Source organism: Glycine soja, chromosome 7, assembly GCF_004193775.1.
Source record: "Glycine soja cultivar W05 chromosome 7, ASM419377v2, whole genome shotgun sequence".
NCBI lineage: Eukaryota > Viridiplantae > Streptophyta > Magnoliopsida > Fabales > Fabaceae > Glycine > Glycine soja.
Genome location: NC_041008.1, coordinates 26869303 through 26881753, shown reverse-complemented (window position 1 = coordinate 26881753; position 12451 = coordinate 26869303).

The following is a 12451-nucleotide window of genomic DNA, read 5'->3' as shown; positions in this document are numbered from 1 at the left end:
GGCTGAGAGTCCGAACACAAGGACTGGATTGGCTCCCAAATCTAAAGACTGTGAGAGACGATGAGGTTAAAGCTTCGGAAGAAAGTGATGAGGTACAAGCCCTAAAGGCAGAGCTTGAAAGAGCCTGGGTAGTCGAAGAGAAGTTCAAGTCCATAACCATCAAAGTCTGAAAAGAGTATGATGAACTAAGGGATGTCAATATGGCCACCGATGAAGCCTTGGAATGAGAAACCAAGAAGGCCCGAAAGGAAGAACACGACCAAAGCAAAGTTTTAAGGGGCTTTATAGGGCAACAATAGTGAGCTCAAGCTCCGAAGAGGTGAAAGGAATCATCACGGGTCAAAGGCATGATCTTGAAGGACAAGCTAAAGGTTTGCCTTAGGTCGAAAAGAAATTTGTCCCAACAGTTAAGCGAGACTGAAGGGAATATGTGGGCCATCATCGATAAGTGCAAAGAGAAGCTAAATCTAGCGGCGACTCACGAGCAAAGGCTAGAGGATGAGTACGCCAAGATATCAGCAGAAAGGGAAGCAAGGGAAAGGGTAATTGATTCATTGCACCAAGAGGCAACAATGTGGACGGACCAATTTGCTCTTACTTTGAACAGGAGTCAAGAACTTCCCCCATTGCTAGCCAAGGCCAAAGCAGTGGCGGACACCTACTCCGCCCCCGAGGAGATCCACGGACTTTTCAGCTATTGTCAGCATATGATAGACTTAATGGACCATATGATTAGAAACCGCTAGGAAGTTTGTATTGTCTCTCAGATCTTGACTAGTTATAACTTTTTGAAAAAAATGAGTTTATCCCACGTTTTTACTCCAAAAATCAGTGCGAATCAAGTCACTCCCACATTTTATCTCTAGCATGCATTGTATGTTGGTCTCGTCCTTTGTCACGGGAAGCCGGAAGGTCCATATCACCTTCTTAATTGTACACATGGGGCACTGCGCCCCCAAATGCGCAAGTAAGAAGAGATAATTTTCCGGGCTCTCGTGTCCGTAAAATGCATTCATATCATGCATCGCATAAGCATCTCTTCATAACATCATAATGAACATATCGTTCCTGCATTTGTCCGTTATCATATTCCAGCCTCACATTTTGCATGAGTCATGGCATCATCATGCATATGCGTTCAACAAACTTTTTGATCTGCAAAATTGCATACCATTTGTTTTCATGTTTGCTCATCCTTGTGTTTTCCTCTACAAAAACAAAAAAGGGGAAGCGTGAAACTTCACACTACATTCTTAGTTGCATGTGTTAGGCACCATGAGCCAACCATGTTGGGATCATAAACCCATTTCTAAAAAAAAAAAAAACACACAACAACAAAACAAAATAATTGAACATGGTACCTAATGCATGGTTAACTAGGAAATGGTGTTTCTTCGGGCATCTCAATTTCATAATTACATTTTCCATGCATAGCTTAAAGTATGCCCGAGTCATTCATCCCTATGAGATGTTGTTGAAGTATTGGCGATCAGAATTGCCATTCCTTGGATTATAGGGTTGAACCAAGCTCATGCTTTTATAAAAAGGTTCATCAAGTCAAAATATGGAAGTAACCGTCTTGCAAAATTGGGGCAAAAGATGAATCGAGTCACATCACTGCTTCGTCTACTGCCAAACATATTTAGGATTGTTGATGTCCTTGTTACTTCCAGTTTCACCTTGACAAAGATGTCATGGACCATGTTGAAAATCTAAATTGATTCAACCCCATATCCTGCGTAAAAATTCGCAATCTTCAACTGTACATCATTCGCATACATCCATGCTTTTCATTGGTTGCATTGCTCATTGCATTCTTTCCTTGAAAAATAAAATAAAATAAAATAAAATGACCTTAATCATTGTTATAAAAAAAAAAACATGCTTTACGGCGTCCTCACCGAACTTGTGCTAGAGCTAGAGTAATGGGTGAAGTAGAGGAGATACAAGAGAAGATGAAGGCCGACATGGAGGCCATTAAAGAGAAAATGGCCACAATGATGGAGGCCATGATGAGCGTGAAGAAGATAATGGAAGCCAATGTGGTTGCAATTGCCGCTACCAGCGTTGTTGCTAAGGTGAACCTGATGTCCCCATCCGGCATCAACCAAATGAATCATCCAACCTCAGATATGGTAGGCAAAGATTTGGGAAGTACGGGCAGCCCCCATAATGTACAAATTCAAAACGAGCACGCCTTCCCGCCATATGGCTTGCCTCTCAACTATACGCCACCCAAAGTGGCATACACTCCCAATAAGAATGTCAATAACTCCACTCCTATACCCATTGAGAGCCAACAACCCCAAACTGATCATGCACATGTCTCTTAAACCGTGGGGGGGACACATGAAATTCCCCACCACAATCTAGCCGACTTCAAGCCTTGCCTCGGATATGCCACGGAAGGGCAAGCAGTTGGTGGTATACCCCTACAAAACCCTTTGGAAGGCCCACAGTATCACCCACAACTACACCTCTTGCATTCCACGACAAGTAAAAACCCTCATGCTATGGCAGAAATGGGAAAGTTGGATCATCTAGAGGAAAGGCTCAGGGCCATTGAAGGAGGTGAAGATTATGCCTTTGCTAACCTAAAAGAGTTGTTCCTAGAACCCAATATCATCACCCCTCCCAAGTTCAAGGTGCTGGACCTTGACAAGTACAAGGGGACTACTTGTCCCAAGAACCATCTAAAGATGTATTGTCAGAAGATGGGGGAATACGCAAAAGATGAGGAATTGCTAATACATTCCTTCCAAGAAAGTCTTACTGGGGTAGCTGTTACCTGGTACACTAACTTGGAATCTTCCCGAGTCCATTCTTGGAAGGACCTAATGGTTGCCTTTGTTAGGCAGTATCAGTACAATTTTGATATGGTTCCGGATAGGATGCAACTACAGAACATTTGCAAAAAGGGGGACGGATCTTTCAAAGAACACGCCCAAAAGGTGGAGGGATCTGGCGGCCCAGGTGGTACCCCCAATGATGGAAAGGGAGACGATGATCGTGATGGTAGACACATTATCGATACTCTACTATGAAAAGATGGTGGGCTACGCACCCTCAAAGCTTTGCGGATTTGGTCTTCGCCAGTGAAAGGATCGATGTGGGTCCGAAAAGAGGCAAATTTGATCATCCTACTAGGACGACTGAGAAAACTAGGGCAAATGAAGAGGGTGAGAAAGAGGGAGAAACCCATGCTGTGACTGCCATTCCTATACGACCAAGTTTCCCACCAAACCCAACAATGTCATTACTCAGTCAATAACAAACCTCCTCCTTACCCACCACCCAGTTATCCACAAAGGCCATCCCTAAATCAACCACAAAGCCTGTCTACCGCACTTCCAATGACGAAGACCACCTTTAGCACAAACCAAAAAAACACCAACAAAAAGGAATTTTGCAGCAAAAAGCCTGTAGGGTTCACCCCAAATTCCGTTGTCATATGCTAAACTTGATCCCATATCCACTCAATAATTCAATGGTAGCCATAACCCCAACCAAGGTTCCTCAACCTCCATTTTTCTTAGGATACGACTCGAACGCAACGTGTGCTTATCGTGGAGGAGCCCTGGGGCATTCCATTGAGCATTGTATGACCCCGAAGCATAAAGTGTGAAGTCTAATTGATACGGGCTGGCTGAAATTTGAGGAGAATCGCTTGTTGAATCATAACATTGACAAGCAACACCATACATGGGGCAATTCTGGAAGCTGTTGTTATGACTCATCAGGATTTTCAAGTTTATGCCATTATTATAAACCACAGTTACAATGCTAAATGATATGGATAAAATGGACATCCTTGTCCCTCATCCTCTCACAAACGCATGTTTGCTTATTCAACTTTCACCGGAATGTGGGTGCAAGCCATTGGTCTATTTGCTCAAGCGACCTGCGCTCCTGAGTGTTGACTTCCAAGACTGTTCAATCAGAGATTACTCGTCTTGCACGTTGGTGGGGGTGCCGTAAAACAACGAGTAAAGTTCAAAACAAATAAGTTTCAAAATAAAAAAATAAGTTTCAAAATAAAAAAAAAATAAAAAGGCATTTGATTGACTGTGTTTTCAAGTAAAAATATAGACGTTCATGTGACTTCATTTTATCATTCCAGAAAGTTTGTCTTCTTAGAGAAGCGAGTTGTCAAGAATAGGATGTTGGACAAATGGCCTCAGTTACCTTAAGAAAAAGGGGGGTTGAATTAAGATGCAAAGACTATTCCCCAATTGAACTATCACTCTTTCCTTTTGGATTAACAATGCACCCTTAACATGAATTACTCAAAAGACAAATCAAAATAAACTTCTTTAAAGCAAAAGATAAATAGAAATAAAAGAAGTTTAAAGGAAGAGAGGAATGCAAACTTGATTTATACTGGTTCGGCCACTTCCCGCGCCTACGTCCAGTCCTCAAGAAACCCACTTGAGATTTTCCACTCTCTTTGTAAAACTCCTTTTACAAAGTCTGAACCACACAGGGACAACCCTTCCCTTGTGTTCAAGAATCCTCTACAATAAGAGACTCTCAGTCTCTTAATCCCTTTTCAGAAGTAAGAAGAAGAGAAGAAGAAATCTCTCTTAAAAGGGATAGATTGTACAATGAAGACCAATCAAAATTCCTTATTGAATATGCAAGTGGTTGACCAAGGAATCTTTTTGAGAGGATAAGACAGTTCAGTTCAGAAAAACTCTTAATCTTTTGAGAGGATAAACTTTGTGGGCAATGAAAACTCTCTTTAAATTCGTGTTTCCAAGTCACCTTTGATGGCCATTCATAAACCATTTGAATAGATGTGACTCTTGGAAATTATTTTCTGAAAATCTCCTCTGGTAATCGATTACAAGACTTGTGTAATAGATCACAGGCTTTAAAATTTGAATAAATTGCTGGTAATCAATTACCATCCATGTGTAATCGATTACACATTATAAATTTTGAATTCAAATTTCTAGTGACTGTTATAAACATTTTCAGCTGCTGGTAATCGATTACCGGAGAGCAAATCTCAATTTGAAATGATAGAATTCTTTGGTCAAACCTTTTGTTTTTTCAATTTGGAAACTTCTTCCAAAAGATTCTAGAAATCAACTTGATCATATATCTTGACTTTCTTGGATTCTTGTCTTGAATAAAACTTAGAAGCACTTGATCCTTTAGCATCATCAAGACATCAAAACATCTTGCTTCTACATAGGAGTCATTTGACTTAATCCATCAGCTGAAAAATCCTTCAACTATTTCTCGTCCTTGGAAAATTCTTTTTGCAAGAATCAATTGCGTCTTTCATTCTTCCTCACTACGAGGTTGTGAAAACAAGACAACAATTGGTACCTCTAAGCCCTACACTGGGGCAATGAAAGGCCCCATGCATAAACCTCAAACGAACCTAGGGGCAGATTAGAAGTTCTCACTCAATAGGTTCCCAGCTACAAGGTCATGACGAAAGACAACGATTGGTACCTCAAAGCCTTACACTGGGGCAATGAGGGGCACCGTGCATGAGCCTCAAGTGAACATAGGGGCCGATCAAAAGTTCTCACCCATCGATGTTTTTAACAAAAAAAAGGGGACAAACCCTAGGATTTCAATGGATTTATTAAACATCAAACGACTCCATTGTCGTCACTCCAAAATGGTCAAGTGACTAAATCAAAAAGAACATACACTCTGAGGGAGTTCCCGGAGAGATTAGCAAAAAGATAGGATGAGGTTGCATGAATTATCACCTTTTTCAAAAGGGCAGTCAATCTGTGTTTTCCAAAAAAAAAAAAATCAAATCAAAATCAAAATCACAAAATAGGGAAAGAATGCCATGAACATTGTACAACTTTCCATTACATTGCATTGTTTCATATAAAGTCCGCATTTACCCAAATTTCACAACAAAGGTTGCATGCATTTGCATCCCTCAAAATCATGTTAACTACATAGATTCCCTACATCTAAATGTCCAAATCGTTTGAATTTGGGATGACCAGCTCTCTCGATGAGTCGATCTCTTGCTTTCTCATAAGGATGGACCCTCGGGTACTAGTACCCTGGTCTTCAGAGGACTACACTCCTCGCCAACAGAGGGCTGCACGCCCTCACCTTAAGAGGACTACACATCCTCGCCTTCAGAGGACTCCACGTCCTCACCTTGAGAGGACTACATGTCCTCACCATCAAAGGGCTGCACGCCCTCACCTCCAGAAGACTACACATCCTCGCCTTCAGAGGACTGCACGTCCTCACCTTGAGAGGACTAAACGTCCTCGCCTTGAGAGGACTACATGTCCTCACCATCAGAGGGCTGCACGCCCTCACCTCCAGAGGAATACACGTCCTCGCCTTGAGAGGACTACATGTCCTCACCATCAGAGGGCTGCACGCCCTCACCTCCAGAGGACTACACGTCCTCGCCTTGAGAGGGCTACTCGCCCTTGCCTTGGGTACTAGTTACCCTCACCTTCAGAGGACTACATGTCCTCACCTTCGTAGGGCTACACGCCCTCACCTTTAGAGGACCACACGTCCTCACCTTCAGAGGGCTACACGCCCTCGCCATCAGAGGACTGCATGTCCTCACCTTCGTAGGGCTACACGCCCTCACCTTTAGAGGACTACACGTCCTCGCCAACAGAGGGCTACACGCCTTCACCTTTAGAAGACTACACGTCCTCGCCAACAGAGGGCTGCACGCCCTCACCTTGAGAGGACTACACGCCCTCACCTCCAGAGGACTATACATCCTCGCCTTGAGAGGGTTGCACGCCCTCACCTTTAGAGGGCTACGTGTCCTCATTTTCAGTGTGCTCCACATCCGCACCTTAAGAGAATTTAAGGTCCTCTATCCTTAAATGCTTAACCAAGACTTGCACTCCCGGTTAAGGGACCAGTAGTTTCCTTTTAACGGTTCCTGGGCCACCCCCTGATATTGGAGGACGGCCAACTGTGCGAGCACAACCAGAGAGGGAGGCTATCACACAGCTACTATGCATACCGGGGCAAGATTTCACCCGTGCCGCTGCAAAGAGACGAGTGCGGATCATCCGCACCAACATGACCACTCTTACACAGATATAGATGACATTGCTACTTAGCAACATTCTGCTCAGCGACCGCAATGCCAATCTCCCCCTGCAAAAGTATCAGTTGGTCTGTGTCGTCCCGACATGGGTAAGTATGCATATGGTTCAACTGATTTCTGATACCATCTATTATTTGCAGGGATCGCACCCACAAAGACACCCAGTGGACCTGAAGAAGTCCAACAGGGCCCTGGGGTTTCCAGCTCTGGTTACGGGCCTCTGTCGGCCCTACAGGGCGCCCGTTCCCCCCAGCAAGTTCATGTCGTCGTGGCATAGGTAAGTATGCACCTCCCCCAACTGATTTCTGATGTCATCTATTGTTTACGGGGATTGTGCCCGCAAGACACCTAGTGGATCCGAAGAAGGCCAACAGGGTCTTGGAGTTGCCAGCTCTAAATACGGGTCTCTGTCAGTTCTAGGGAGTGCCTGTCGCCCCCAGCAAGGTCATCAGGTCCCCCCTACCAATCGAGCTTTCATCAAGAAGTTCTGCGTCTCCAGGCAGGCGCAGGGCGAAACACCACAGCAGCCTGGCGATGGCCGGCAGCGGGCAACAGACGCACCGCCATCACCTCTAGAGTTCACCTCTGCTCATCCACAAAAAGGTTTGAGTATTGCCTACACCACATGGCCGACCAATAGGCGACCAAGTCCAAAGCCAAAGGTAAGCAAAGTACTAGGTCAGTGACCGACAAGTCATAAGGCGTCCAGCTCAAGACGTTAAAGAAGCGCTACTAGGAGGCAACCTAGTACCTTTTAAATTTCTGCCTGCTATTTGATCACTTTTTATAGTAGGATGCACCTAGTTGCTCATGATCCTGGGAATTTAAATAAAACAAGCGCAAGCTCGGAAGGTAGTCATACCTTACAAAACATATATATGTATGTTTAGGTAGTGAAAATACCTTAGATATGCATGTATGTAAACAAAAAAACACTTCACAAAATATATATATGTATGTTTAGGTAGAAAAATACCTTAGATATGCATGTATGTAAACAAAAAACTACCTCACAAAATATATATATGTATGTTTAGGTAGCAAGATACCTTAGATATGCATGTATGTAGCAAAAAGATACCTCACAAAATATATATATGTATGTTTAGGTAGCAAGATACCTTAGATATGCATGTATGTAGCAAAAAGATACCTCACAAAATATATATATGTATGTTTAGGTAGCAAGATACCTTGGATATGCATGTATATAGAAAAAATACCTCACAATATACACATGTTTAGGTAGCAAAATACCTCATGAAAAAAAAAAGGAAAAAAAACAAAAACAAACAAGAAAAAGAAATAAACAAATAAAAAAAAAGAAAAAAGGTGGAAAAAGAGAAAATAAGTTGTCTAGCTAAAAACCGACATGCTTTTGAAAAGAGAAGATTTCCAACTTTTCTTTGAAAAAAATTCATTGATTATAACTAGTTTTTGAAAAAAATGTGTCTACACCTGAAGGGTGAATACTGTGAAATTTCCCTGGACGCCCGAAATGGACTCGGATGAATGCACAAATTGATAAAAGAACATATTTTGGAAACATTGGGTTGATTTAAAATAGAGGAAATGAATCCTGAGCCCTAACATCACATGACCATAAAAGTTTGACACTTGAGTGTCCACATAGGTGCATGCATGACCAGTTTTGCATGAAGTTTCCAAATCATCATTTTTGCATTTGTGTCATGGAAATAATGTGGGGCATCCCTTTTATCCTTGAACCAAACCAAACCTTGACATGTATCATGCCTAGCCATTCTACAAGTCTTGAGCCAAAATCCTGACTCACCATAAACCTTGACCCAGGGTGAGAATGTTAATCCTTACCCTCGGAAGCAAAAAAGAAGAGAAGGAAAATTTCCAATCAAAGGAAAAGAGAAGGAAAATTTCCAATCAAAGAGAAAGAAAAAAAAGGAGAGAAGGAAAATTTCCAATCAAAGGAAAAAAGGAAGCAAGGAAATTCCCAATCAAAGGGTGGGAGAAAGAAAAAAGAAAAGAAAGAAAATTCCCAAGCAAAGAATGGGAGAAAGTAAAAAAGAAGAAAGCTCCTGGTCAAAGAAACTAGAAGAAATGTGCAGAGAGGTCTTTGGACCAGACAATATCTGAACAATACAGAATTGTCACCAAATGAACAAAAGAAAGAAAAGGAAACCATGACCTAAAAGTGGTCTTCTCCCTTTGATTACCAACCAAAATCCTGTGCGTCGGTGACTTGTTCGCCCCACACTAAACAAAAACAGAAAAGGAAAAAGCCAACAAAAAATCAAAAGTCAAAAACACACAAAAGCCGAAAAACCCATCAAGAGAACCCATTCCCAAGGGAAGTCTTATTGATCCATGATCACGTATGTAATTTTTGATTTGATAGGAAATAATTTGCAAAGTCAAGTCATGACATATCTATGGTTTGGAATTAGGATGAAACACTTACCTGTGCGAGATTGATACACTTTGAGTGGATTTCTTCTATTTTTGTCGAACCCAGTGTTTCCTCTAAATGGTTATTTAGAAACGAAATGCTAACATCCAAAATCTCATTTATGGCTATGGGGGATTTCATCAGCAGACTCTCCTTCCCTGGTAGACGCATTGTTTGTCACTCAAAAAAGGCATATGCTGCTCTAATCGGTTGGAATATTTGTCTCTTTGCTAAAGCATGTTTTCATTTTTAGTGGAGAAAACATCGAGACTTTTTCAAGTCTCACAAGTTATCCAGAATTACGTAGGTCTGAGTTCCTCATTGGAGGATACATAGGAGCAAGAGCCTCGCTTTTGTCGACCACACCGCCTTTTGTTGCCATGACCCAAGAGCTGGTAGCCTGCGGAGACACCTTACGGTTATTCGCACCTCGTCATTCAGTGACCCCAAGTGTGATTGACGAGCAGAGGCCAATGTGGTCATCTGCGCCCTTTCCGGAGATGTCAGCATCTTCCGATGGAGACTTTTCCAGTCTCACAAGTTATCTAGAACTACGTAGGTCTGAGTTCCTCATTGGAGGATACGTAGGAGCAAGAGCCTTGCTTTTGTCGGCCGCCCCATAATCTTTGTCATACTGACCCTGAGGTCATGTGACATGCACCCTTGTGTCATCCAGAGGCGGCGGGCCCGATGATACGCGGAGATACCTTACCGTTATCCGCACCCTTTTTGTCATCCAGAGGCGGCGGGCCCGATGACAAGCAGAGACAAAATTTGGTCATTCTGCACCCTTGTGTCATCCAGAGGCGGCGGGCCCGATGATACGCGGAGATACCTTACAGTTATCCACACCCTTTTTGTCATCCAGAGGCGGCGGGACCGATGACAAGCAGAGACAAAATTTGGTCATTCTGCACCCTTGTGTCATCCAGAGGCGGCGAGCCCGATGATACGCGGAGATACCTTACGGTTATCCGCACCCTTTTGTCATCTAGAGGCGGCGGGCCCGATGACAAGCAGAGACAAAATTTGGTCATTCTGCACCCTTGTGTCATCCAGAGGCGGCGGGCCCGATGATACGCGGAGATACCTTACGGTTATCCGCACCCTTTTGTCATCCAGAGGCGGCGGACCCGATGACAAGCAGAGACAAAATTTGGTCATTCTGCACCCTTGTGTCATCCAGAGGCGGCGGGCCCGATGATACGCGGAGATACCTTACCGTTATCCGCACCCTTTTTGTCATCCAGAGGCGGCGGGCCCGATGACAAGCAGAGACAAAATTTGGTCATTCTGCACCCTTGTGTCATCCAGAGGCGGCGGGCCCGATGATACGCGGAGATACCTTACGGTTATCCGCACCCTTTTGTCATCCAGAGGCGGCGGGCCCGATGATATGCGGAGATACCTTACGGTTATCCGCACCCTTTTGTCATCTAGAGGCGGCGGGCCCGATGACAAGCAGAGACAAAATTTGGTCATTCTGCACCCTTGTGTCATCCAGAGGCGGCGGGCCCGATGATACGCGGAGATACCTTACGGTTATCTGCACCCTTTTGTCATCCAGAGGCGGCGGGCCCGATGATACGCGGAGATACCTTACGGTTATCCGCACCCTTTTGTCATCTAGAGGCGGCGGGCCCGATGACAAGCAGAGACAAAATTTGGTCATTCTGCACCCTTGTGTCATCCAGAGGCGGCGGGCCCGATGATACGCGGAGATACCTTACGGTTATCCGCACCCTTTTGTCATCCAGAGGCGGCGGGCCCGATGACAAGCAGAGACAAAATTTGGTCATTCTGCACCCTTGTGTCATCCAGAGGCGGCGGGCCCGATGATACGCGGAGATACCTTACGGTTATCCACACCCTTTTTGTCATCCAGAGGCGGCGGGACCGATGACAAGCAGAGACAAAATTTGGTCATTCTGCACCCTTGTGTCATCCAGAGGCGCCGGGCCCGATGATACGCGGAGATACCTTACGGTTATCCGCACCCTTTTGTCATCCAGAGGCGGCGGGCCCGATGACAAGCAGAGACAAAATTTGGTCATTGTGTACCCTTGTGTCATCCAGAGGCGGCGGGCCCGATGATACGCGGAAATACCCAAGTGGTTATCCGTATAAACATTCTTTTGCTATCTGTAAGACAGAACGCTTGATAGCATGCAGAGACTGACATAGTCTTCTGCACCTTTTGTTTCTCCGGGAACAACAAGTCATTTACATGCGGAAATTTCATGGTCACCCGCGACTCTCGTCAACCGAGAGGAGCGAAATTAGTGTCATACCCTAATTTTCGTCCAGGGACCTTTGCTTGATGACATGCGACCTTTCTTTGGTCCTTGTGAGGTGCTTGGCGCCCATCATTAGGCGATTTGTGAAATTCCGGGAACGACAAGTCATGGTCACCCGCGACTCTCGTCAACCGAGAGGAGCAAAATTAGTGTCATACACTAATTTTCGTCCGGGGACCTTTGCTTGATGACATGCGACCTTTTCTTTGGTCTTGTGAGGTGCTTGGCGCCCATCATTAGGCGATTTGTGAAATTCCCGGGAACGACAAGTCATGGTCATCTGCGACTCTCGTCAACCGAGAGGAGCGAAATTAGTGTCATACACTAATTTTCGTCCGGGGACCTTTGCTTGATGACATGCGACCTTTCTTTGGTCCTTGTGAGGTGCTTGGCACCCATCATTAGGCAATTTGAGAAATTCCGGGAACGACAAGTCATGGTCACCCGCGACTCTCGTCAACCGAGAGGAGCGAAATTAGTGTCATACCCTAATTTTCGTCCGGGGACCTTTGCTTGATGACATGCGACCTTTTTTGGTCCTTGTGAGGTGCTTGGCACCCATCATTAGGCAATTTGAGAAATTCCGGGAACGACAAGTCATGGTCACCCGCGACTCTCGTCAACTGAGAGGAGCGAAATTAGTGTCATACACTA